Source organism: Hemitrygon akajei, chromosome 32 (assembly GCF_048418815.1).
Source record: "Hemitrygon akajei chromosome 32, sHemAka1.3, whole genome shotgun sequence".
NCBI lineage: Eukaryota > Metazoa > Chordata > Chondrichthyes > Myliobatiformes > Dasyatidae > Hemitrygon > Hemitrygon akajei.
Window position 1 is genome coordinate 15,669,668 of NC_133155.1, and position 27,298 is coordinate 15,696,965.

The 27,298-nt window shown below is 47.4% G+C and overlaps 1 protein-coding gene across 1 annotated transcript in view; it reads left to right on the forward strand.

Annotated features, from left to right (window-relative positions):
- The window catches only part of zbtb8b (zinc finger and BTB domain containing 8B), a 367,049-nt gene that overhangs the window by 73,193 nt on the left and 266,558 nt on the right, over positions 1 to 27,298 (forward strand). The window lies entirely within an intron of this gene.

A 27,298-nucleotide genomic window follows, 5' to 3' on the forward strand; every position in this document is an offset into this window, starting at 1 on the left:
GTTGGAGAGAATGAGTTGTCTCACAGTGTTGGAGAGAAGGAGTTGTCTCACTGTGTTGGAGAGAATGAGTTGACCCACTGTGTTGGAGAGAACGAGTTGTCGCAGTGTGTTGGAGAGAATGAGTTGACCCACTGTGTTGGAGAGAATGAGTTGGCCCACTGTGTTGGAGAGAATGAATTGTCTCACTGTGTTGGAGAGAACGAGCTGTCTCACTGTGTTGGAGAGAACGAGCTGTCTCACTGAGTTGGAGAGAACGAGTTGTCTCACTGTGTTGGAGAGAACGAGTTGTCTCACTGTGTTGGAGAGAACGCGTTGTCCCACTGCGTTGGAGAGAATGAGTTGTCCCACTGTGTTGGAGAGAATGAGTTGACCCACTGTGTTGGAGAGAATGAGTTGACCACTGTGTTGGAGAGAACGAGTTGTCTTACTGTGTTGGAGAGAACGAGTTGTCCCACTGTGTTGGAGAGAATGAGTTGACCCACTGTGTTGGAGAGAACGAGTTGTCTCACTGCGTTGGAGAGAACGAGTTGTCCCACTGTGTTGGAGAGAATGAGTTGACCCACTGTGTTGCAGAGAATGAATTGTCTCACTGTGTTGGAGAGAACGAGTTGTCTCAGTGTTGGAGAGAACGAGTTGTCTCAGTGTTGGAGAGAACGAGCTGTCTCAGTGTTGGAGAGAATGAGCTGTCTCAGTGTTGGAGAGAATGAGTTGTCTCACTGTGTTGGAGAGAATGAGTTGTCCCACTGTGTTGGAGAGAATGAGTTGACCCACTGTGTTGGAGAGAATGAATTGTCTCACTGTGTTGGAGAGAATGAGTTGTCTCAGTGTTGGAGAGAACGAGTTGTCTCAGTGTTGGAGAGAACGAGTTGTCTCAGTGTTGGAGAGAACGAGTTGTCTCAGTGTTGGAGAGAACGAGCTGTCTCAGTGTTGGAGAGAATGAGTTGTCTCACTGTGTTGGAGAGACTGTGTTGGAGAGAACGAGTTGTCTCACTGTGTTGGAGAGAACGAGTTGTCTCAGTGTGTTGGAGAGAACGAGTTGTCTCACTGTGTTGGAGAGAATGAGTTGTCTCACTGTGTTGGAGAGAACGAGTTGTCTCACTGTGTTGGAGAGAACGAGTTGTCCCACTGTGTTGGAGAGAACGAGTTGTCCCACTGTGTTGGAGAGAACGAGTTGTCTCAGTGTTGGAGAGAATGAGTTGTCTCACTGTGTTGGAGAGAACGAGTTGTCTCACTGTGTTGGAGAGAACGAGTTGTCCCACTGTGTTGGAGAGAATGAGTTGTCCCACTGTGTTGGAGAGAATGAGTTGACCCACTGTGTTGGAGAGAATGAGTTGACCCACTGTGTTGGAGAGAATGAATTGTCTCACTGTGTTGGAGAGAACGAGTTGTCTCAGTGTTGGAGAGAACGAGCTGTCTCAGTGTGTTGGAGAGAACGAGTTGTCTCACTGTGTTGGAGAGAACGAGTTGTCCGACTGTGTTGGAGAGAATGAGTTGTCCCACTGTGTTGGAGAGAATGAGTTGACCCACTGTGTTGGAGAGAATGAGTTGACCCACTGTGTTGGAGAGAATGAATTGTCTCACTGTGTTGGAGAGAACGAGTTGTCTCAGTGTTGGAGAGAACGAGCTGTCTCAGTGTGTTGGAGAGAACGAGTTGTCTCACTGTGTTGGAGAGAACGAGTTGTCTCAGCGTGTTGGAGAGAACGAGTTGTCTCACTGTGTTGGAGAGAACGAGTTGTCTCACTGTTGGAGAGAATGAGTTGTCTCACTGTTGGAGAGAATGAGTTGTCCCACTGTGTTGGAGAGAATGAGTTGTCCCACTGTGTTGGAGAGAATGAGTTGACCCACTGTGTTGGAGAGAACGAATTGTCTCCCTGTGTTGGAGAGAACGAGTTGTCCCACTGTGTTGGAGAGAACGAGTTGTCTCAGTGTGTTGGAGAGAACGAGTTGTCTCAGTGTGTTGGAGAGAATGAGTTGTCTCACAGTGCTGGAGAGAATGAGTTGTCCCACTGTGTTGGAGAGAATGAGTTGACCCACTGTGTTGGAGAGAATGAGTTGACCCACTGTGTTGGAGAGAATGAGTTGGCCCACTGTGTTGGAGAGAATGAATTGTCTCACTGTGTTGGAGAGAATGAATTGTCTCACTGTGTTGGAGAGAACAAGTTGTCTCAGTGTTGGAGAGAACGAGCTGTCTCAGTGTTGGAGAGAACGAGCTGTCTCAGTGTGTTGGAGAGAACGAGTTGTCTCAGTGTGTTGGAGAGAACGAGTTGTCTCAGTGTGTTGGAGAGAACGAGTTGTCTCTGTGTTGGAGAGAACGAGTTGTCTCAGTGAGTTGGAGAGAACGAGTTGTCTCACTGTGCTGGAGAGAACGAGTTGTCTCACTGTGCTGGAGAGAACGAGTTGTCTAACTCTGTTGGACAGAATGAGTTGTCTCACTGTGTTGGAGAGAATGAGTTGTGTCACTGTGTTGGAGAGAAGGAGTTGTCTCACTGTGTTGGGGAGAACGAGTTGTCTCAGTGTTGGAGAGAACGAGTTGTCTCAGTGTTGGAGACAACGAGTTGTCTCAGTGTGTTGGAGAGAACGAGTTGTCTCACTGTGTTGGAGAGAACTAGTTGTCTCACTGTGTTGGAGAGAACGAGTTGTCTCAGTGTTGGAGAGAACGAGTTGTCTCAGGTGTTGGAGAGAATGAGTTGTCTCAGTGTGTTGGAGAGAATGAGTTGTCTCACAGTGTTGGAGAGAAGGAGTTGTCTCACTGTGTTGGAGAGAATGAGTTGACCCACTGTGTTGGAGAGAACGAGTTGTCGCAGTGTGTTGGAGAGAATGAGTTGACCCACTGTGTTGGAGAGAATGAGTTGGCCCACTGTGTTGGAGAGAATGAATTGTCTCACTGTGTTGGAGAGAACGAGCTGTCTCACTGTGTTGGAGAGAACGAGCTGTCTCAGAGTGTTGGAGAGAACGAGTTGTCTCACTGTGTTGGAGAGAATGAGTTGTCTCACTGAGTTGGAGAGAACGAGTTGTCTCACTGTGTTGGAGAGAACGAGTTGTCTCACTGTGTTGGAGAGAACGCGTTGTCCCACTGCCTTGGAGAGAATGAGTTGTCCCACTGTGTTGGAGAGAATGAGTTGACCCACTGTGTTGGAGAGAATGAGTTGACCACTGTGTTGGAGAGAACGAGTTGTCTTACTGTGTTGGAGAGAACGAGTTGTGCCACTGTGTTGGAGAGAATGAGTTGACCCACTGTGTTGGAGAGAACGAGTTGTCTCACTGCGTTGGAGAGAACGAGTTGTCCCACTGTGTTGGAGTGAATGAGTTGACCCACTGTGTTGGAGAGAGCGAGTTGTCTCACTGTGTTGGAGAGAGCGAGTTGTCTCACTGTGTTGGAGAGAACGAGTTGTCCCACTGTGTTGGAGAGAACGAGTTGTCCCACTGTGTTGGAGAGAATGAGTTGTCCCACTGTGTTGGAGAGAATGAGTTGACCCTCTGTGTTGGAGAGAATGAATTGTCTCACTGTGTTGGAGAGAATGAGTTGTCTCAGTGTTGGAGAGAACGAGTTGTCTCAGTGTTGGAGAGAACGAGTTGTCTCAGTGTTGGAGAGAACGAGCTGTCTCAGTGTTGGAGAGAATGAGTTGTCTCACTGTGTTGGAGAGACTGTGTTGGAGAGAACGAGTTGTCTCACTGTGTTGGAGAGAACGAGTTGTCTCAGTGTGTTGGAGAGAACGAGTTGTCTCACTGTGTTGGAGAGAATGAGTTGTCTCACTGTGTTGGAGAGAACGAGTTGTCTCACTGTGTTGGAGAGAACGAGTTGTCCCACTGTGTTGGAGAGAACGAGTTGTCCCACTGTGTTGGAGAGAACGAGTTGTCTCAGTGTTGGAGAGAATGAGTTGTCTCACTGTGTTGGAGAGAACGAGTTGTCTCACTGTGTTGGAGAGAACGAGTTGTCCCACTGTGTTGGAGAGAATGAGTTGTCCCACTGTGTTGGAGAGAATGAGTTGACCCACTGTGTTGGAGAGAATGAGTTGACCCACTGTGTTGGAGAGAATGAATTGTCTCACTGTGTTGGAGAGAACGAGTTGTCTCAGTGTTGGAGAGAACGAGCTGTCTCAGTGTGTTGGAGAGAACGAGTTGTCTCACTGTGTTGGAGAGAACGAGTTGTCTCAGCGTGTTGGAGAGAATGAGTTGTCTCACTGTGTTGGAGAGAACGAGTTGTCTCACTGTTGGAGAGAATGAGTTGTCTCACTGTTGGAGAGAATGAGTTGTCCCACTGTGTTGGAGAGAATGAGTTGACCCACTGTGTTGGAGAGAACGAATTGTCTCCCTGTGTTGGAGAGAACGAGTTGTCCCACTGTGTTGGAGAGAACGAGTTGACCCACTATGTTGGAGAGAACGAATTGTCTCACTGTGTTGGAGAGAACGAGTTGTCTCACTGTGTTGGAGAGAATGAGTTGTCTCACTGTGTTGGAGAGAACGAGTTGTCTCACTGTGTTGGAGAGAACGAGTTGTCTCAGTGTTGGAGAGAACGAGTTGTCTCACTGTGTTGGAGAGAATGAATTGTCTCAGTGTGTAGGAGAGAATGAGTTGTCTCACTGTGTTGGAGAGAAGGAGTTGTCTCACTGTTGGAGAGAACGAGTTGTCTCAGTGTTGGAGAGAACGAGTTGTCTCACTGTTGGAGAGAACGAGTTGACCCACTGTGTCGGAGAGAACGAATTGTCTCCCTGTGTTGGAGAGAATGAGTTGACCCACTGTGTTGGAGAGAACGAATTGTCTCACTGTGTTGGAGAGAACGAGTTGTCTCACTGTGTTGGAGAGAACGAGTTGTCTCAGTGTTGGAGAGAACGAGTTGTCTCAGTGTGTTGGAGAGAACGAGTTGTCTCTGTGTTGGAGAGAACGAGTTGTCTCAGTGTTGGAGAGAATGAGTTGTCTCACTGTATTGGAGAGAACGAGTTGTCTCAGTGTTGGAGAGAACGAGTTGTCTCAGTGTTGGAGAGAATGAGTTGTCTCACTGTTGGAGAGAACGAGTTGTCTCACTGTGTTGGAGAGAACGAGTTGTCCCACTGCGTTGGAGAGAATGAGTTGTCCCACTGCGTTGGAGAGAATGAGTTGACCCACTGTGTTGGAGAGAATGAGTTGTCCCACTGTGTTGGAGAGAACGAGTTGACCCACTGTGTTGGAGAGAACGAATTGTCTCCCTGTGTTGGAGAGAACGAGTTGTCCCACTGTGTTGGAGAGAACGAGTTGTCTCAGTGTGTTGGAGAGAACGAGTTGTCTCAGTGTGTTGGAGAGAATGAGTTGTCTCACAGTGTTGGAGAGAATGAGTTGTCCCACTGTGTTGGAGAGAATGAGTTGACCCACTGTGTTGGAGAGAATGAGTTGACCCACTGTGTTGGAGAGAATGAGTTGGCCCACTGTGTTGGAGAGAATGAATTGTCTCACTGTGTTGGAGAGAATGAATTGTCTCACTGTGTTGGAGAGATCAAGTTGTCTCAGTGTTGGAGAGAACGAGCTGTCTCAGTGTTGGAGAGAACGAGCTGTCTCACTGTGTTGGAGAGAACGAGTTGTCTCAGAGTGTTGGAGAGAACGAGTTGTCTCACTGTGTTGGAGAGAACGAGTTGTCTCACTGAGTTGGAGAGAACGAGTTGTCTCACTGTGTTGGAGAGAACGAGTTGTCTCACTGTGTTGGAGAGAACGCGTTGTCCCACTGCGTTGGAGAGAATGAGTTGTCCCACTGTGTTGGAGAGAATGAGTTGACCCACTGTGTTGGAGAGAATGAGTTGACCACTGTGTTGGAGAGAACGAGTTGTCTTACTGTGTTGGAGAGAACGAGTTGTCCCACTGTGTTGGAGAGAATGAGTTGACCCACTGCGTTGGAGAGAACGAGTTGTCTCACTGCGTTGGAGAGAACGAGTTGTCTCACTGTGTTGGAGAGAACGCGTTGTCCCACTGCCTTGGAGAGAATGAGTTGTCCCACTGTGTTGGAGAGAATGAGTTGACCCACTGTGTTGGAGAGAATGAGTTGACCACTGTGTTGGAGAGAACGAGTTGTCTTACTGTGTTGGAGAGAACGAGTTGTGCCACTGTGTTGGAGAGAATGAGTTGACCCACTGTGTTGGAGAGAACGAGTTGTCTCACTGCGTTGGAGAGAACGAGTTGTCCCACTGTGTTGGAGTGAATGAGTTGACCCACTGTGTTGGAGAGAGCGAGTTGTCTCACTGTGTTGGAGAGAGCGAGTTGTCTCACTGTGTTGGAGAGAACGAGTTGTCCCACTGTGTTGGAGAGAACGAGTTGTCCCACTGTGTTGGAGAGAATGAGTTGTCCCACTGTGTTGGAGAGAACGAATTGTCTCCCTGTGTTGGAGAGAACGAGTTGTCCCACTGTGTTGGAGAGAACGAGTTGACCCACTATGTTGGAGAGAACGAATTGTCTCACTGTGTTGGAGAGAACGAGTTGTCTCACTGTGTTGGAGAGAATGAGTTGTCTCACTGTGTTGGAGAGAACGAGTTGTCTCACTGTGTTGGAGAGAACAAGTTGTCTCACTGTGTTGGAGAGAACGAGTTGTCTCAGTGTTGGAGAGAACGAGTTGTCTCACTGTGTTGGAGAGAATGAATTGTCTCAGTGTGTAGGAGAGAATGAGTTGTCTCACTGTGTTGGAGAGAAGGAGTTGTCTCACTGTTGGAGAGAACGAGTTGTCTCAGTGTTGGAGAGAACGAGTTGTCTCACTGTTGGAGAGAACGAGTTGACCCACTGTGTCGGAGAGAACGAATTGTCTCCCTGTGTTGGAGAGAATGAGTTGACCCACTGTGTTGGAGAGAACGAATTGTCTCACTGTGTTGGAGAGAACGAGTTGTCTCACTGTGTTGGAGAGAACGAGTTGTCTCAGTGTTGGAGAGAACGAGTTGTCTCAGTGTGTTGGAGAGAACGAGTTGTCTCAGTGTTGGAGAGAACGAGTTGTCTCACTGTGTTGGATAGAATGAGTTGTCTCACTGTATTGGAGAGAACGAGTTGTCTCAGTGTTGGAGAGAACGAGTTGTCTCAGTGTTGGAGAGAACGAGTTGTCTCAGTGTTGGAGAGAATGAGTTGTCTCACTGTTGGAGAGAACGAGTTGTCTCACTGTGTTGGAGAGAACGAGTTGTCCCACTGCGTTGGAGAGAATGAGTTGACCCACTGTGTTGGAGAGAATGAGTTGTCCCACTGTGTTGGAGAGAATGAGTTGACCCACTGTGTTGGAGAGAACGAATTGTCTCCCTGTGTTGGAGAGAACGAGTTGTCCCACTGTGTTGGAGAGAACGAGTTGTCTCAGTGTGTTGGAGAGAACGAGTTGTCTCAGTGTGTTGGAGAGAATGAGTTGTCTCACAGTGTTGGAGAGAATGAGTTGTCCCACTGTGTTGGAGAGAATGAGTTGACCCACTGTGTTGGAGAGAATGAGTTGACCCACTGTGTTGGAGAGAATGAGTTGGCCCACTGTGTTGGAGAGAATGAGTTGGCCCACTGTGTTGGAGAGAATGAATTGTCTCACTGTGTTGGAGAGAATGAATTGTCTCACTGTGTTGGAGAGATCAAGTTGTCTCAGTGTTGGAGAGAACGAGCTGTCTCAGTGTTGGAGAGAACGAGCTGTCTCAGTGTGTTGGAGAGAACGAGTTGTCTCAGTGTGTTGGAGAGAACGAGTTGTCTCAGTGTGTTGGAGAGAACGAGTTGTCTCTGTGTTGGAGAGAACGAGTTGTCTCAGTGAGTTGGAGAGAACGAGTTGTCTCACTGTGCTGGAGAGAACGAGTTGTCTCACTGTGCTGGAGAGAACGAGTTGTCTCACTGTGTTGGAGAGAATGAGTTGTGTCACTGTGTTGGAGAGAAGGAGTTGTCTCACTGTGTTGGGGAGAACGAGTTGTCTCAGTGTTGGGGAGAACGAGTTGTCTCAGTGTTGGAGAGAACGAGTTGTCTCACTGTGTTGGAGAGAACTAGTTGTCTCACTGTGTTGGAGAGAACGAGTTGTCTCAGTGTTGGAGAGAACGAGTTGTCTCAGGTGTTGGAGAGAACGAGTTGTCTCAGTGTGTTGGAGAGAATGAGTTGTCTCACAGTGTTGGAGAGAAGGAGTTGTCTCACTGTGTTGGAGAGAATGAGTTGACCCACTGTGTTGGAGAGAACGAGTTGTCGCAGTGTGTTGGAGAGAATGAGTTGACCCAGTGTGTTGGAGAGAATGAGTTGGCCCACTGTGTTGGAGAGAATGAATTGTCTCACTGTGTTGGAGAGAACGAGCTGTCTCACTGTGTTGGAGAGAACGAGCTGTCTCAGAGTGTTGGAGAGAACGAGTTGTCTCACTGTGTTGGAGAGAACGAGTTGTCTCACTGAGTTGGAGAGAACGAGTTGTCTCACTGTGTTGGAGAGAACGAGTTGTCTCACTGTGTTGGAGAGAACGCGTTGTCCCACTGCGTTGGAGAGAATGAGTTGTCCCACTGTGTTGGAGAGAATGAGTTGACCCACTGTGTTGGAGAGAATGAGTTGACCACTGTGTTGGAGAGAACGAGTTGTCTTACTGTGTTGGAGAGAACGAGTTGTCCCACTGTGTTGGAGAGAATGAGTTGACCCACTGCGTTGGAGAGAACGAGTTGTCTCACTGCGTTGGAGAGAACGAGTTGTCCCACTGTGTTGGAGAGAATGAGTTGACCCACTGTGTTGCAGAGAATGAATTGTCTCACTGTGTTGGAGAGAACGAGTTGTCTCAGTGTTGGAGAGAACGAGTTGTCTCAGTGTTGGAGAGAACGAGCTGTCTCAGTGTTGGAGAGAATGAGCTGTCTCAGTGTTGGAGAGAATGAGTTGTCTCACTGTGTTGGAGAGAATGAGTTGTCTCAGTGTTGGAGAGAATGTGTTGTCTCACTGTGTTGGAGAGAACGAGTTGTCTCACTGTGTTGGAGAGAACGAGTTGTCTCACTGTGTTGGAGTGAATGAGTTGTCCCACTGTGTTGGAGTGAATGAGTTGACCCACTGTGTTGGAGAGAATGAATTGTCTCACTGTGTTGGAGAGAGCGAGTTGTCTCACTGTGTTGGAGAGAACGAGTTGTCTCACTGTGTTGGAGAGAACGAGTTGTCCCACTGTGTTGGAGAGAATGAGTTGTCTCAGTGTTGGAGAGAACGAGTTGTCTCAGTGTTGGAGAGAACGAGTTGTCTCAGTGTTGGAGAGAACGAGCTGTCTCAGTGTTGGAGAGAATGAGTTGTCTCACTGTGTTGGAGAGACTGTGTTGGAGAGAACGAGTTGTCTCACTGTGTTGGAGAGAACGAGTTGTCTCAGTGTGTTGGAGAGAACGAGTTGTCTCACTGTGTTGGAGAGAACGAGTTGTCTCACTGTGTTGGAGAGAACGAGTTGTCTCACTGTGTTGGAGAGAACGAGTTGTCCCACTGTGTTGGAGAGAACGAGTTGTCCCACTGTGTTGGAGAGAACGAGTTGTCTCAGTGTTGGAGAGAACGAGTTGTCTCACTGTGTTGGAGAGAACGAGTTGTCTCACTGTGTTGGAGAGAACGAGTTGTCCCACTGTGTTGGAGAGAATGAGTTGTCCCACTGTGTTGGAGAGAATGAGTTGACCCATTGTGTTGGAGAGAATGAGTTGACCCACTGTGTTGGAGAGAATGAATTGTCTCACTGTGTTGGAGAGAACGAGTTGTCTCAGTGTTGGAGAGAACGAGCTGTCTCAGTGTGTTGGAGAGAACGAGTTGTCTCTCTGTGTTGGAGAGAACGAGTTGTCTCACTGTGTTGGAGAGAACGAGTTGTCTCACTGTGTTGGAGAGAACGAGTTGTCTCAGTGTTGGAGAGAACGAGTTGTCTCACTGTGTTGGAGAGAATGAATTGTCTCAGTGTGTAGGAGAGAATGAGTTGTCTCACTGTGTTGGAGAGAAGGAGTTGTCTCACTGTTGGAGAGAACGAGTTGTCTCAGTGTTGGAGAGAACGAGTTGTCCCACTGTTGGAGAGAACGAGTTGACCCACTGTGTTGGAGAGAACGAATTGTCTCCCTGTGTCGGAGAGAACGAGTTGTCCCACTGTGTTGGAGAGAACGAATTGTCTCACTGTGTTGGAGAGAACGAGTTGTCTCACTGTGTTGGAGAGAACGAGTTGTCTCAGTGTTGGAGAGAACGAGTTGTCTCAGTGTTGGAGAGAACGAGTTGTCTCACTGTGTTGGATAGAATGAGTTGTCTCACTGTATTGGAGAGAACGAGTTGTCTCAGTGTTGGAGAGAACGAGTTGTCTCAGTGTTGGAGAGAATGAGTTGTCTCACTGTTGGAGAGAATGAGTTGTCTCACTGTGTTGGAGAGAACGAGTTGTCCCACTGCGTTGGAGAGAATGAGTTGACCCACTGTGTTGGAGAGAATGAATTGTCTCACTGTGTTGGAGAGAACGAGTTGTCTCAGTGTTGGAGAGAATGAGTTGGAGAGAACGAGTTGTCTCAGTGTTGGAGAGAATGAGTTGGAGAGAACGAGTTGTCTCAGTGTTGGAGAGAATGAGTTGGAGAGAACGAGTTGTCTTACTGTGTTGGAGAGAATGAGTTGTCCCACTGTGTTGGAGAGAACGAGTTGTCTCACTGTGTTGGAGAGAACGAATTGTCTCACTGTGTTGGAGAGAACGAGTTGTCTCTGTGTTGGAGAGAACGAGTTGTCTCAGTGTTGGAGAGAACGAGTTGGCTCACTGTGTTGGAGAGAATGAGTTGTCTCAGTGTGTTGGAGAGAACGAGTTGTCTTACTGTGTTGGAGAGAGCGAGTTGTCTCACTGTGTTGGAGAGAACGCGTTGTCCCACTGCGTTGGAGAGAACGCGTTGTCCCACTGCGTTGGAGAGAATGAGTTGTCCCACTGTGTTGGAGAGAATGAGTTGACCCACTGTGTTGGAGAGAATGAGTTGACCCACTGTGTTGGAGAGAACGAGTTGTCTTACTGTGTTGGAGAGAACGAGTTGTCCCACTGTGTTGGAGAGAATGAGTTGACCCACTGTGTTGGAGAGAACGAGTTGTCTCACTGCGTTGGAGAGAACGAGTTGTCCCACTGTGTTGGAGAGAATGAGTTGACCCACTGTGTTGCAGAGAATAAATTGTCTCACTGTGTTGGAGAGAACGAGTTGTCTCAGTGTTGGAGAGAACGAGTTGTCTCAGTGTTGGAGAGAACGAGCTGTCTCAGTGTTGGAGAGAATGAGCTGTCTCAGTGTTGGAGAGAATGAGTTGTCTCACTGTGTTGGAGAGAATGAGTTGTCTCAGTGTTGGAGAGAATGTGTTGTCTCACTGTGTTGGAGAGAACGAGTTGTCTCACTGTGTTGGAGAGAACGAGTTGACCCACTGTGTTGGAGTGAATGAGTTGTCCCACTGTGTTGGAGTGAATGAGTTGACCCACTGTGTTGGAGAGAATGAATTGTCTCACTGTGTTGGAGAGAACGAGTTGTCTCACTGTGTTGGAGAGAACTAGTTGTCTCACTGTGTTGGAGAGAACGAGTTGTCCCACTGTGTTGGAGAGAACGAGTTGTCCCACTGTGTTGGAGAGAACGAGTTGTCTCAGTGTTGGAGAGAACGAGTTGTCTCACTGTGTTGGAGAGAACGAGTTGTCTCACTGTGTTGGAGAGAACGAGTTGTCCCACTGTGTTGGAGAGAATGAGTTGTCCCACTGTGTTGGAGAGAATGAGTTGACCCATTGTGTTGGAGAGAATGAGTTGACCCACTGTGTTGGAGAGAATGAATTGTCTCACTGTGTTGGAGAGAACGAGTTGTCTCAGTGTTGGAGAGAACGAGCTGTCTCAGTGTGTTGGAGAGAACGAGTTGTCTCTCTGTGTTGGAGAGAACGAGTTGTCTCAGCGTGTTGGAGAGAATGAGTTGTCTCACTGTGTTGGAGAGAACGAGTTGTCTCACTGTTGGAGAGAATGAGTTGTCTCACTGTTGGAGAGAATGAGTTGTCCCACTGTGTTGGAGAGAATGAGTTGACCCACTGTGTTGGAGAGAATGAATTGTCTCAGTGTGTAGGAGAGAATGAGTTGTCTCACTGTGTTGGAGAGAAGGAGTTGTCTCACTGTTGGAGAGAACGAGTTGTCTCAGTGTTGGAGAGAACGAGTTGTCTCACTGTTGGAGAGAACGAGTTGACCCACTGTGTTGGAAAGAACGAATTGTCTCCCTGTGTCGGAGAGAACGAGTTGTCCCACTGTGTTGGAGAGAATGAGTTGACCCACTGTGTTGGAGAGAACGAATTGTCTCACTGTGTTGGAGAGAACGAGTTGTCTCACTGTGTTGGAGAGAACGAGTTGTCTCAGTGTTGGAGAGAACGAGTTGTCTCAGTGTGTTGGAGAGAACGAGTTGTCTCAGTGTTGGAGAGAACGAGTTGTCTCACTGTGTTGGATAGAATGAGTTGTCTCACTGTATTGGAGAGAACGAGTTGTCTCAGTGTTGGAGAGAACGAGTTGTCTCAGTGTTGGAGAGAATGAGTTGTCTCACTGTTGGAGAGAACAAGTTGTCTCACTGTGTTGGAGAGAACGAGTTGTCCCACTGCGTTGGAGAGAATGAGTTGACCCATTGTGTTGGAGAGAATGAATTGTCTCACTGTGTTGGAGAGAACGAGTTGTCTCAGTGTTGGAGAGAATGAGTTGGAGAGAACGAGTTGTCTCAGTGTTGGAGAGAATGAGTTGGAGAGAACGAGTTGTCTCAGTGTTGGAGAGAATGAGTTGGAGAGAACGAGTTGTCTCACTGTGTTGGAGAGAATGAGTTGTCTCACTGTGTTGGAGAGAACGAGTTGTCTCACTGTGTTGGAGAGAACGAGTTGTCTCAGTGTTGGAGAGAACGAGTTGTCTCACTGTGTTGGAGAGAATGAATTGTCTCAGTGTGTAGGAGAGAATGAGTTGTCTCACTGTGTTGGAGAGAAGGAGTTGTCTCACTGTTGGAGAGAACGAGTTGTCTCAGTGTTGGAGAGAACGAGTTGTCTCACTGTTGGAGAGAACGAGTTGACCCACTGTGTTGGAGAGAACGAATTGTCTCCCTGTGTCGGAGAGAACGAGTTGTCCCACTGTGTTGGAGAGAATGAGTTGACCCACTGTGTTGGAGAGAACGAATTGTCTCACTGTGTTGGAGAGAACGAGTTGTCTCACTGTGTTGGAGAGAACGAGTTGTCTCAGTGTTGGAGAGAACGAGTTGTCTCAGTGTTGGAGAGAACGAGTTGTCTCACTGTGTTGGATAGAATGAGTTGTCTCACTGTATTGGAGAGAACGAGTTGTCTCAGTGTTGGAGAGAACGAGTTGTCTCAGTGTTGGAGAGAATGAGTTGTCTCACTGTTGGAGAGAACAAGTTGTCTCACTGTGTTGGAGAGAACGAGTTGTCCCACTGCGTTGGAGAGAATGAGTTGACCCACTGTGTTGGAGAGAATGAATTGTCTCACTGTGTTGGAGAGAACGAGTTGTCTCAGTGTTGGAGAGAATGAGTTGGAGAGAACGAGTTGTCTCAGTGTTGGAGAGAATGAGTTGGAGAGAACGAGTTGTCTCAGTGTTGGAGAGAATGAGTTGGAGAGAACGAGTTGTCTTACTGTGTTGGAGAGAATGAGTTGTCCCACTGTGTTGGAGAGAACGAGTTGTCTCACTGTGTTGGAGAGAACGAATTGTCTCACTGTGTTGGAGAGAACGAGTTGTCTCAGTGTTGGAGAGAACGAGTTGTCTCAGTGTTGGAGAGAACGAGTTGGCTCACTGTGTTGGAGAGAATGAGTTGTCTCAGTGTGTTGGAGAGAACGAGTTGTCTTACTGTGTTGGAGAGAGCGAGTTGTCTCACTGTGTTGGAGAGAACGCGTTGTCCCACTGCGTTGGAGAGAACGCGTTGTCCCACTGCGTTGGAGAGAATGAGTTGTCCCACTGTGTTGGAGAGAATGAGTTGACCCACTGTGTTGGAGAGAATGAGTTGACCCACTGTGTTGGAGAGAACGAGTTGTCTTACTGTGTTGGAGAGAACGAGTTGTCCCACTGTGTTGGAGAGAATGAGTTGACCCACTGTGTTGGAGAGAACGAGTTGTCTCACTGCGTTGGAGAGAACGAGTTGTCCCACTGTGTTGGAGAGAATGAGTTGACCCACTGTGTTGCAGAGAATAAATTGTCTCACTGTGTTGGAGAGAACGAGTTGTCTCAGTGTTGGAGAGAACGAGTTGTCTCAGTGTTGGAGAGAACGAGCTGTCTCAGTGTTGGAGAGAATGAGCTGTCTCAGTGTTGGAGAGAATGAGTTGTCTCACTGTGTTGGAGAGAATGAGTTGTCTCAGTGTTGGAGAGAATGTGTTGTCTCACTGTGTTGGAGAGAACGAGTTGTCTCACTGTGTTGGAGAGAACGAGTTGACCCACTGTGTTGGAGTGAATGAGTTGTCCCACTGTGTTGGAGTGAATGAGTTGACCCACTGTGTTGGAGAGAATGAATTGTCTCACTGTGTTGGAGAGAACGAGTTGTCTCACTGTGTTGGAGAGAACTAGTTGTCTCACTGTGTTGGAGAGAACGAGTTGTCCCACTGTGTTGGAGAGAACGAGTTGTCCCACTGTGTTGGAGAGAACGAGTTGTCTCAGTGTTGGAGAGAACGAGTTGTCTCACTGTGTTGGAGAGAACGAGTTGTCTCACTCTGTTGGAGAGAACGAGTTGTCCCACTGTGTTGGAGAGAATGAGTTGTCCCACTGTGTTGGAGAGAATGAGTTGACCCATTGTGTTGGAGAGAATGAGTTGACCCACTGTGTTGGAGAGAATGAATTGTCTCACTGTGTTGGAGAGAACGAGTTGTCTCAGTGTTGGAGAGAACGAGCTGTCTCAGTGTGTTGGAGAGAACGAGTTGTCTCTCTGTGTTGGAGAGAACGAGTTGTCTCAGCGTGTTGGAGAGAATGAGTTGTCTCACTGTGTTGGAGAGAACGAGTTGTCTCACTGTTGGAGAGAATGAGTTGTCTCACTGTTGGAGAGAATGAGTTGTCCCACTGTGTTGGAGAGAATGAGTTGACCCACTGTGTTGGAGAGAATGAATTGTCTCAGTGTGTAGGAGAGAATGAGTTGTCTCACTGTGTTGGAGAGAAGGAGTTGTCTCACTGTTGGAGAGAACGAGTTGTCTCAGTGTTGGAGAGAACGAGTTGTCTCACTGTTGGAGAGAACGAGTTGACCCACTGTGTTGGAAAGAACGAATTGTCTCCCTGTGTCGGAGAGAACGAGTTGTCCCACTGTGTTGGAGAGAATGAGTTGACCCACTGTGTTGGAGAGAACGAATTGTCTCACTGTGTTGGAGAGAACGAGTTGTCTCACTGTGTTGGAGAGAACGAGTTGTCTCAGTGTTGGAGAGAACGAGTTGTCTCAGTGTGTTGGAGAGAACGAGTTGTCTCAGTGTTGGAGAGAACGAGTTGTCTCACTGTGTTGGATAGAATGAGTTGTCTCACTGTATTGGAGAGAACGAGTTGTCTCAGTGTTGGAGAGAACGAGTTGTCTCAGTGTTGGAGAGAATGAGTTGTCTCACTGTTGGAGAGAACAAGTTGTCTCACTGTGTTGGAGAGAACGAGTTGTCCCACTGCGTTGGAGAGAATGAGTTGACCCACTGTGTTGGAGAGAATGAATTGTCTCACTGTGTTGGAGAGAACGAGTTGTCTCAGTGTTGGAGAGAATGAGTTGGAGAGAACGAGTTGTCTCAGTGTTGGAGAGAATGAGTTGGAGAGAACGAGTTGTCTCAGTGTTGGAGAGAATGAGTTGGAGAGAACGAGTTGTCTTACTGTGTTGGAGAGAATGAGTTGTCCCACTGTGTTGGAGAGAACGAGTTGTCTCACTGTGTTGGAGAGAACGAATTGTCTCACTGTGTTGGAGAGAACGAGTTGTCTCAGTGTTGGAGAGAACGAGTTGTCTCAGTGTTGGAGAGAACGAGTTGGCTCACTGTGTTGGAGAGAATGAGTTGTCTCAGTGTGTTGGAGAGAACGAGTTGTCTTACTGTGTTGGAGAGAGCGAGTTGTCTCACTGTGTTGGAGAGAACGCGTTGTCCCACTGCGTTGGAGAGAACGCGTTGTCCCACTGCGTTGGAGAGAATGAGTTGTCCCATTGTGTTGGAGAGAATGAGTTGACCCACTGTGTTGGAGAGAATGAGTTGACCCACTGTGTTGGAGAGAACGAGTTGTCTTACTGTGTTGGAGAGAACGAGTTGTCCCACTGTGTTGGAGAGAATGAGTTGACCCACTGTGTTGGAGAGAACGAGTTGTCTCACTGCGTTGGAGAGAACGAGTTGTCCCACTGTGTTGGAGAGAATGAGTTGACCCACTGTGTTGCAGAGAATAAATTGTCTCACTGTGTTGGAGAGAACGAGTTGTCTCAGTGTTGGAGAGAACGAGTTGTCTCAGTGTTGGAGAGAACGAGCTGTCTCAGTGTTGGAGAGAATGAGCTGTCTCAGTGTTGGAGAGAATGAGTTGTCTCACTGTGTTGGAGAGAATGAGTTGTCTCAGTGTTGGAGAGAATGTGTTGTCTCACTGTGTTGGAGAGAACGAGTTGTCTCACTGTGTTGGAGAGAACGAGTTGACCCACTGTGTTGGAGTGAATGAGTTGTCCCACTGTGTTGGAGTGAATGAGTTGACCCACTGTGTTGGAGAGAATGAATTGTCTCACTGTGTTGGAGAGAACGAGTTGTCTCACTGTGTTGGAGAGAACTAGTTGTCTCACTGTGTTGGAGAGAACGAGTTGTCCCACTGTGTTGGAGAGAATGAGTTGTCCCACTGTGTTGGAGAGAATGAGTTGACCCACTGTGTTGGAGAGAATGAATTGTCTCACTGTGTTGGAGAGAATGAGTTGTCTCAGTGTTGGAGAGAACGAGTTGTCTCAGTGTTGGAGAGAACGAGTTGTCTCAGTGTTGGAGAGAACGAGCTGTCTCAGTGTTGGAGAGAATGAGTTGTCTCACTGTGTTGGAGAGACTGTGTTGGAGAGAACGAGTTGTCTCACTGTGTTGGAGAGAACGAGTTGTCTCAGTGTGTTGGAGAGAACGAGTTGTCTCAGTGTGTTGGAGAGAATGAGTTGTCTCACTGTGTTGGAGAGAAGGAGTTGTCTCACTGTGTTGGAGAGAACGAGTTGTCTCACTGTGTTGGAGAGAACGAGTTGTCCCACTGTGTTGGCGAGAACGAGTTGACCCACTGTGTTGGAGAGAACGAGTTGACCCACTGTGTTGGAGAGAACGAGTTGTCCCACTTTGTTGGAGAGAATGAGTTGTCCCACTTTGTTGGAGAGAAGGAGTTGTCCCACTGTGTTGGAGAGAATGAGTTGACCCACTGTGTTGGAGAGAATGAGTTGACCCACTGTGTTGGAGAGAATGAGTTGACCCACTGTGTTGGAGAGAACGAGTTGTCTCAGTGTTGGAGAGAACGAGTTGTCTCAGTGTGTTGGAGAGAACGAGTTGTCTCACTGTGTTGGAGAGAACGAGTTGTCTCACTGTTGGAGAGAATGAGTTGTCTCACTGTTGGAGAGAATGAGTTGTCCCACTGTGTTGGAGAGAATGAGTTGACCCACTGTGTTGGAGAGAACGAATTGTCTCCCTGTGTTGGAGAGAACGAGTTGTCCCACTGTGTTGGAGAGAACGAGTTGACCCACTATGTTGGAGAGAACGAATTGTCTCACTGTGTTGGAGAGAACGAGTTGTCTCACTGTGTTGGAGAGAATGAGTTGTCTCACTGTGTTGGAGAGAACGAGTTGTCTCACTGTGTTGGAGAGAACGAGTTGTCTCAGTGTTGGAGAGAACGAGTTGTCTCACTGTGTTGGAGAGAATGAATTGTCTCAGTGTGTAGGAGAGAATGAGTTGTCTCACTGTGTTGGAGAGAAGGAGTTGTCTCACTGTTGGAGAGAACGAGTTGTCTCAGTGTTGGAGAGAACGAGTTGTCTCACTGTTGGAGAGAACGAGTTGACCCACTGTGTTGGAGAGAACGAATTGTCTCCCTGTGTCGGAGAGAACGAGTTGTCCCACTGTGTTGGAGAGAACGAGTTGACCCACTGTGTTGGAGAGAACGAATTGTCTCACTGTGTTGGAGAGAACGAGTTGTCTCACTGTGTTGGAGAGAACGAGTTGTCTCAGTGTTGGAGAGAACGAGTTGTCTCAGTGTTGGAGAGAACGAGTTGTCTCAGTGTTGGATAGAATGAGTTGTCTCACTGTATTGGAGAGAACGAGTTGTCTCAGTGTGTTGGAGAGAACGAGTTGTCTTACTGTGTTGGAGAGAGCGAGTTGTCTCACTGTGTTGGAGAGAACGCGTTGTCCCACTGCGTTGGAGAGAACGCGTTGTCCCACTGCGTTGGAGAGAATGAGTTGTCCCACTGTGTTGGAGAGAATGAGTTGACCCACTGTGTTGGAGAGAATGAGTTGACCCACTGTGTTGGAGAGAACGAGTTGTCTTACTGTGTTGGAGAGAACGAGTTGTCCCACTGTGTTGGAGAGAATGAGTTGACCCACTGTGTTGGAGAGAACGAGTTGTCTCACTGCGTTGGAGAGAACGAGTTGTCCCACTGTGTTGGAGAGAATGAGTTGACCCACTGTGTTGCAGAGAATAAATTGTCTCACTGTGTTGGAGAGAACGAGTTGTCTCAGTGTTGGAGAGAACGAGTTGTCTCAGTGTTGGAGAGAACGAGCTGTCTCAGTGTTGGAGAGAATGAGCTGTCTCAGTGTTGGAGAGAATGAGTTGTCTCACTGTGTTGGAGAGAATGAGTTGTCTCAGTGTTGGAGAGAATGTGTTGTCTCACTGTGTTGGAGAGAACGAGTTGTCTCACTGTGTTGGAGAGAACGAGTTGACCCACTGTGTTGGAGTGAATGAGTTGTCCCACTGTGTTGGAGTGAATGAGTTGACCCACTGTGTTGGAGAGAATGAATTGTCTCACTGTGTTGGAGAGAACGAGTTGTCTCACTGTGTTGGAGAGAACTAGTTGTCTCACTGTGTTGGAGAGAACGAGTTGTCCCACTGTGTTGGAGAGAATGAGTTGTCCCACTGTGTTGGAGAGAATGAGTTGACCCACTGTGTTGGAGAGAATGAATTGTCTCACTGTGTTGGAGAGAATGAGTTGTCTCAGTGTTGGAGAGAACGAGTTGTCTCAGTGTTGGAGAGAACGAGTTGTCTCAGTGTTGGAGAGAACGAGCTGTCTCAGTGTTGGAGAGAATGAGTTGTCTCACTGTGTTGGAGAGACTGTGTTGGAGAGAACGAGTTGTCTCACTGTGTTGGAGAGAACGAGTTGTCTCAGTGTGTTGGAGAGAACGAGTTGTCTCAGTGTGTTGGAGAGAATGAGTTGTCTCACTGTGTTGGAGAGAAGGAGTTGTCTCACTGTGTTGGAGAGAACGAGTTGTCTCACTGTGTTGGAGAGAACGAGTTGTCCCACTGTGTTGGCGAGAACGAGTTGACCCACTGTGTTGGAGAGAACGAGTTGACCCACTGTGTTGGAGAGAACGAGTTGTCCCACTTTGTTGGAGAGAATGAGTTGTCCCACTTTGTTGGAGAGAAGGAGTTGTCCCACTGTGTTGGAGAGAATGAGTTGACCCACTGTGTTGGAGAGAATGAGTTGACCCACTGTGTTGGAGAGAATGAGTTGACCCACTGTGTTGGAGAGAACGAGTTGTCTCAGTGTTGGAGAGAACGAGTTGTCTCAGTGTGTTGGAGAGAACGAGTTGTCTCACTGTGTTGGAGAGAACGAGTTGTCTCACTGTTGGAGAGAATGAGTTGTCTCACTGTTGGAGAGAATGAGTTGTCCCACTGTGTTGGAGAGAATGAGTTGACCCACTGTGTTGGAGAGAACGAATTGTCTCCCTGTGTTGGAGAGAACGAGTTGTCCCACTGTGTTGGAGAGAACGAGTTGACCCACTATGTTGGAGAGAACGAATTGTCTCACTGTGTTGGAGAGAACGAGTTGTCTCACTGTGTTGGAGAGAATGAGTTGTCTCACTGTGTTGGAGAGAACGAGTTGTCTCACTGTGTTGGAGAGAACGAGTTGTCTCAGTGTTGGAGAGAACGAGTTGTCTCACTGTGTTGGAGAGAATGAATTGTCTCAGTGTGTAGGAGAGAATGAGTTGTCTCACTGTGTTGGAGAGAAGGAGTTGTCTCACTGTTGGAGAGAACGAGTTGTCTCAGGGTTGGAGAGAACGAGTTGTCTCACTGTTGGAGAGAACGAGTTGACCCACTGTGTTGGAGAGAACGAATTGTCTCCCTGTGTCGGAGAGAACGAGTTGTCCCACTGTGTTGGAGAGAACGAGTTGACCCACTGTGTTGGAGAGAACGAATTGTCTCACTGTGTTGGAGAGAACGAGTTGTCTCACTGTGTTGGAGAGAACGAGTTGTCTCAGTGTTGGAGAGAACGAGTTGTCTCAGTGTTGGAGAGAACGAGTTGTCTCAGTGTTGGATAGAATGAGTTGTCTCACTGTATTGGAGAGAACGAGTTGTCTCAGTGTTGGAGAGAATGAGTTGTCTCACTGTTGGAGAGAACAAGTTGTCTCACTGTGTTGGAGAGAACGAGTTGTCCCAATGCGTTGGAGAGAATGAGTTGACCCACTGTGTTGGAGAGAATGAATTGTCTCACTGTGTTGGAGAGAACGAGTTGTCTCAGTGTTGGAGAGAATGAGTTGGAGAGAACGAGTTGTCTCAGTGTTGGAGAGAATGAGTTGGAGAGAACGAGTTGTCTCAGTGTTGGAGAGAATGAGTTGGAGAGAACGAGTTGTCTTACTGTGTTGGAGAGAATGAGTTGTCCCACTGTGTTGGAGAGAACGAGTTGTCTCACTGTGTTGGAGAGAACGAATTGTCTCACTGTGTTGGAGAGAACGAGTTGTCTCAGTGTTGGAGAGAACGAGTTGTCTCAGTGTTGGAGAGAACGAGTTGGCTCACTGTGTTGGAGAGAATGAGTTGTCTCAGTGTGTTGGAGAGAACGAGTTCTCTTACTGTGTTGGAGAGAGCGAGTTGTCTCAGTGTTGGAGAGAACGAGTTGTCTCACTGTGTTGGAGAGAACGAGTTGTCTCACTGTGTTGGAGAGAACGCGTTGTCCCACTGCGTTGGAGAGAACGAGTTGTCCCACTGTGTTGGAGAGAATGAGTTGACCCACTGTGTTGGAGAGAATGAGTTGACCCACTGTGTTGGAGAGAACGAGTTGTCTTACTGTGTTGGAGAGAACGAGTTGTCCCACTGTGTTGGAGAGAATGAGTTGACCCACTGTGTTGGAGAGAACGAGTTGTCTCACTGCGTTGGAGAGAACGAGTTGTCCCACTGTGTTGGAGAGAATGAGTTGACCCACTGTGTTGCAGAGAATAAATTGTCTCACTGTGTTGGAGAGAACGAGTTGTCTCAGTGTTGGAGAGAACGAGTTGTCTCAGTGTTGGAGAGAACGAGCTGTCTCAGTGTTGGAGAGAATGAGCTGTCTCAGTGTTGGAGAGAATGAGTTGTCTCACTGTGTTGGAGAGAATGAGTTGTCTCAGTGTTGGAGAGAATGTGTTGTCTCACTGTGTTGGAGAGAACGAGTTGTCTCACTGTGTTGGAGAGAACGAGTTGACCCACTGTGTTGGAGTGAATGAGTTGTCCCACTGTGTTGGAGTGAATGAGTTGACCCACTGTGTTGGAGAGAATGAATTGTCTCACTGTGTTGGAGAGAACGAGTTGTCTCACTGTGTTGGAGAGAACTAGTTGTCTCACTGTGTTGGAGAGAACGAGTTGTCCCACTGTGTTGGAGAGAATGAGTTGTCCCACTGTGTTGGAGAGAATGAGTTGACCCACTGTGTTGGAGAGAATGAATTGTCTCACTGTGTTGGAGAGAATGAGTTGTCTCAGTGTTGGAGAGAACGAGTTGTCTCAGTGTTGGAGAGAACGAGTTGTCTCAGTGTTGGAGAGAACGAGCTGTCTCAGTGTTGGAGAGAATGAGTTGTCTCACTGTGTTGGAGAGACTGTGTTGGAGAGAACGAGTTGTCTCACTGTGTTGGAGAGAACGAGTTGTCTCAGTGTGTTGGAGAGAACGAGTTGTCTCAGTGTGTTGGAGAGAATGAGTTGTCTCACTGTGTTGGAGAGCAGGAGTTGTCTCACTGTGTTGGAGAGAACGAGTTGTCTCACTGTGTTGGAGAGAACGAGTTGTCCCACTGTGTTGGCGAGAACGAGTTGACCCACTGTGTTGGAGAGAACGAGTTGACCCACTGTGTTGGAGAGAACGAGTTGTCCCACTTTGTTGGAGAGAATGAGTTGTCCCACTTTGTTGGAGAGAAGGAGTTGTCCCACTGTGTTGGAGAGAATGAGTTGACCCACTGTGTTGGAGAGAATGAGTTGACCCACTGTGTTGGAGAGAATGAGTTGACCCACTGTGTTGGAGAGAACAAGTTGTCTCAGTGTTGGAGAGAACGAGTTGTCTCAGTGTGTTGGAGAGAACGAGTTGTCTCAGTGTGTTGGAGAGAACGAGTTGTCTCACTGTTGGAGAGAACGAGTTGTCTCAGTGTGTTGGAGAGAATGAGTTGTCTCACTGTGTTGGAGAGAATGAGTTGTCTCAGTGTTGGAGAGAACGAGTTGTCTCACTGTTGGAGAGAACGAGTTGACCCACTGTGTTGGAGAGAACGAATTGTCTCCCTGTGTTGGAGAGAACGAGTTGTCCCACTGTGTTGGAGAGAATGAGTTGACCCACTGTGTTGGAGAGAACGAATTGTCTCACTGTGTTGGAGAGAACGAGTTGTCTCACTGTGTTGGAGAGAACGAGTTGTCTCAGTGTTGGAGAGAACGAGGTGTCTCAGTGTGTTGGAGAGAACGAGTTGTCTCAGTGTTGGAGAGAACGAGTTGTCTCACTGTGTTGGAGAGAATGAGTTGTCTCACTGTGTTGGAGAGAACGAGTTGTCTCAGTGTTGGAGAGAATGAGTTGTCTCAGTGTTGGAGAGAATGAGTTGTCTCACTGTTGGAGAGAACAAGTTGTCTCACTGTGTTGGAGAGAACGAGTTGTCCCACTGCGTTGGAGAGAATGAGTTGACCCACTATGTTGGAGAGAATGAATTGTCTCACTGTGTTGGAGAGAACGAGTTGTCTCAGTGTTGGAGAGAATGAGTTGGAGAGAACGAGTTGTCTTACTCTGTTGGAGAGAATGAGTTGTCCCACTGTGTTGGAGAGAACGAGTTGTCTCACTGTGTTGGATAGAACGAATTGTCTCACTGTGTTGGAGAGAACGAGTTGTCTCAGTGTTGGAGAGAACGAGTTGTCTCACTGTGTTGGAGAGAACGAGTTGTCTCAGTGTTGGAGAGAACGAGTTGGCTCACTGTGTTGGAGAGAATGAGTTGTCTCAGTGTGTTGGAGAGAACGAGTTGTCTTACTGTGTTGGAGAGAACAAGTTGTCTCAGTGTTGGAGAGAACGAGTTGTCTCACTGTGTTGGAGAGAACGAGTTGTCTCACTGTGTTGGAGAGAACGAGTTGTCTCAGTGTGTAAGAGAGAATGAGTTGTCTCACTGTGTTGGAGAGAACGAGTTGTCTCAGCGTGTTGGAGAGAACGAGTTGTCTCACTGTGTTGGAGAGAACGAGCTGTCTCAGTGTGTTGGAGAGAACGAGTTGTCTCACTGTGTTGGAGAGAACGAGTTGTCTCAGCGTGTTGGAGAGAATGAGTTGTCTCACTGTGTTGGAGAGAACGAGTTGTCTCACTGTTGGAGAGAATGAGTTGTCTCACTGTGTTGGAGAGAATGAGTTGTCCCACTGTGTTGGAGAGAATTAGTTGACCCACTGTGTTGGAGAGAACGAATTGTCTCCCTGTGTTGGAGAGAACGAGTTGTCCCACTGTGTTGGAGAGAATGAGTTGACCCACTGTGTTGGAGAGAACGAATTGTCTCACTGTGTTGGAGAGAACGAGTTGTCTCAGTGTTGGAGAGAACGAGTTGTCTCAGTGTGTTGGAGAGAACGAGTTGTCTCAGTGTTGGAGAGAACGAGTTGTCTCACTGTGTTGGAGAGAATGAGTTGTCTCACTGTGTTGGAGAGAACGAGTTGTCTCACTGTTGGAGAGAACGAGTTGTCTCAGTGTTGGAGAGAATGAGTTGTCTCACTGTTGGAGAGAACGAGTTGTCTCACTGTGTTGGAGAGAACGAGTTGTCCCACTGTGTTGGAGAGAATGAGTTGTTCCACTGTGTTGGAGAGAATGAGTTGACCCACTGTGTTGGAGAGAATGAATTGTCTCACTGTGTTGGAGAGAACGAGTTGTCTCAGTGTTGGAGAGAACGAGTTGTCTCAGTGTGTTGGAGAGAACGAGTTGTCTCACTGTGTTGGAGAGAATGAGTTGTCTCAGTGTTGGAGAGAACGAGTTGTCTTACTGTGTTGGAGAGAAGGATTTGTCTCACTGTTGGAGAGAACGAGTTGTCTCAGTGTTGGAGAGCATGAGTTCTCTCACTGTGTTGGAGAGACTGTGTTGGAGAGAACGAGTTGTCTTACTGTGTTGGAGAGAACGAGTTGTCCCACTGTGTTGGAGAGAATGAGTTGTCCTACTGTGTTGGAGAGAATGAGTTGACCCACTGTGTTGGAGAGAACGAATTGTCTCACTGTGTTGGAGAGAACGAGTTGTCTCAGTGTTGGAGAGAACGAGTTGTCTCAGTGTTGGAGAGAACGAGTTGTCTTACTGTGTTGGAGAGAACGAGTTGTCTTACTGTGTTGGAGAGAATGAGTTGTCTCAGTGTTGGAGAGAATGAGTTGTCTCACTGTGTTGGAGAGAATGAGTTGTCTCACTGTGTTGGAGAGAATGAGTTGTCTCAGTGTTGGAGAGAATGAGTTGTCTCACTGTGCTGCCGCATCATTCCTCTGATGCTGCTCTGCTGGTGTTCCTATGTCTAAACGTCCCTTCGTGATGACCTCCTGCCCTCTGCTCCTGGGATCCAGTTGTGGTCAACCCTTCCCGTGCCTGAGTCCGCCTTCTGCCGTACCTTGGTCGAGTGGATGCCACCAGCTGCTGCGACAGAGAGCTTGCCATTCCTCCGCACTTGGGTCCAGCCCAGTGGGCAGCACCGTGACAATGTAGTGATACCTTAAAAAGCTGCTTGTTGGCATGCATTCTGTGGGCTGAAGGGCCTTTTTCAAAATTATATAAATTCGAATCTTAATGCTGATTATTTTTGGAATCATTATGCTGTTACACTGCAAACCTTCGCTCAATCCACCGAAAGTGGAACTTCCTGCCGGCCAAACATTTTAATTCCGATTTCCATTCCTGTTCCGACATGTTTTTCCACCCACCCACTTGTGCCACACTGAGGCCACACTCAAGGTGCAGGAGCAACATCTTATGTTCCATGTGGGTTCCCTCCAACCTGATGGCATGGTTATCGATTTCTCCTTCTGATGAAAAAATCCTCCCTGCCCCTCCCCTCTTCGTCTATGCCCCAGTCTGGTCTCTTACCTCTTCTCACCTGCCTACCACCTCCCCCGGGTCCCTACCTCCTTCCCTTTCCCCCATGGTTCACTCTTCTATCAGATTCTTTCCTCTGCAGCCCTTCGCCTTTGCTACCCACCTGGCTTCACCCATCACCTTCTAGCTATCCCACTTCCCCTTCCCCCCACCAACATTTTTATTCAGACATCTTCCCCCCTTCTCTCATGTCCTGAGGAAGGTCTTGGCCCAAAACATCCACTGTTTATCCATTTTCTTGGATGCTGCCCGACCTGCTGAGCTCCTCCAGCATTTTGTGTGTGTTGCTATGGAACATTACTATTTGTATAGGAAATATTTCCATCTGCATATTTTTCTTGTTCTGCCTGTGATTCTGGACAGTGTCCTTTGACGATATTTCAGATTCAGCAATTTCTGGCATCTTTCATAGAGAGCTCTCACACAAATCTCAGCAATGTTTGTTAATAACCTGATAGAAATCATGAGAATTCTAATACCCTTTAAATAGGCTCTTTTTTTTCCTGTATAAAATCAGAACTGCTGATCGGGGAAAATAAAAAAAAACTGTTGGTCAGTTCATTATAGGGAAAGAAACACAAAATAGTTAATTTCAACATCCAAAGTGGGGAATTAACAGCTGCCAGAAGAAAATGGCTTGGAATCAATTTGATACTACTGTGAATATAGTTTTCTCAAAACAATTTTCACAAAAAAATTTAAAATATTTTGAACATTAGACTGTCTATAAAGTAAGACATTTATTTAAGGAAACAATTTAGAGTGTTAATGTGGTTTGAGGGGGGTGAGGGGGGATCAAATTAATTTACTTCTCTTGACCCTCAAAAGAATGCAAGCATTCATTTTATGTTTGTTGCTGGCAGAGATTGCTAGCCAGTTCCCTGTCTACAGCAGTAGAAACATTTTGTGAAGCTCTGTTCAAGTTTTTTTTTCCGTGCATTCTTTGTTTGAGGGTTGGCAGGTATATAAAGGACCATTTTCCCTCTTGGTACTTCACTGGATAACTTGTGCTACTTTTCAAAGTCTCATATTGTACCAATGTGAATGTGCTCTGGAATAATGGTTCAATTTTAGTCGTACTTTTGTCTCCGAACAAGAAACTCTCATTGTACGAGGTCGTTGTTATTCTCCAACCGAGATGTTTCTTGATGAAGTAATTGGGTCAATTATGAGAAGTGGCCGCTATTTCCGATTGGAGATGAGTGGTGAGGTTAATTTGTATTTAGGGACTGATGGAGAAGCTGAATTCTCTAAGTTTGGAAAGCACAGATCGTGAGTTAACATAGCAGTAGTTTTCTCAAAAGATCTCAGTGCAGGTCAAAGGGTAGAGGCCGATTAAGAGTGGTCAGCTGGTCCTCTGGGTTCGGAGGTTTAAATATAAATCTATTATATTTGATAATATATATTTTAGGAGTGATTTTGATGAGCTGGTTGATTACAAAACTGATGGCACTTTGAGACTAGACTACTTGGAATCACATATGTTATATAGGTTAGGTTACTACCTGTTAAGCCATTGGCATTTAGAGCAGCAATGAATGTCCTCCATCTCTGTCTGTGCATACTGTCACACACAGATATAGAAGGATTCTTCATTGCTGGTTCCATAGCAAATTTTTTTTGACCAGTCAGCTGAGCTGAACCCCTGAACCTGGAGGACTGGTGGACCCCTTTTAGTCTGGCCTTTACCCTTTGACATGTTTGTTATGGGTGGGTCATTGAGGCACGCAAGCCTCCAAACCCAAAGACAAATTGGTAGACCTCTTGGAGGATATGTTATATAAGGAAGTATCAAACCTGTCAAGGTAGATGGATCCCTATGATGGTGCAATCAGGTTACCCTAACAGGAGCAATCGTTTACTTTTCTGTATCACTATTAACATAGTGAAACGTTCCCAGCTTTGCCATAGAGTGGGGCTGAGGAAAAAGCTGATAGGGTTTGTTATGTGGGATTGGTAAGTGGGAGGGAGAGTCAATTGGAAGCTT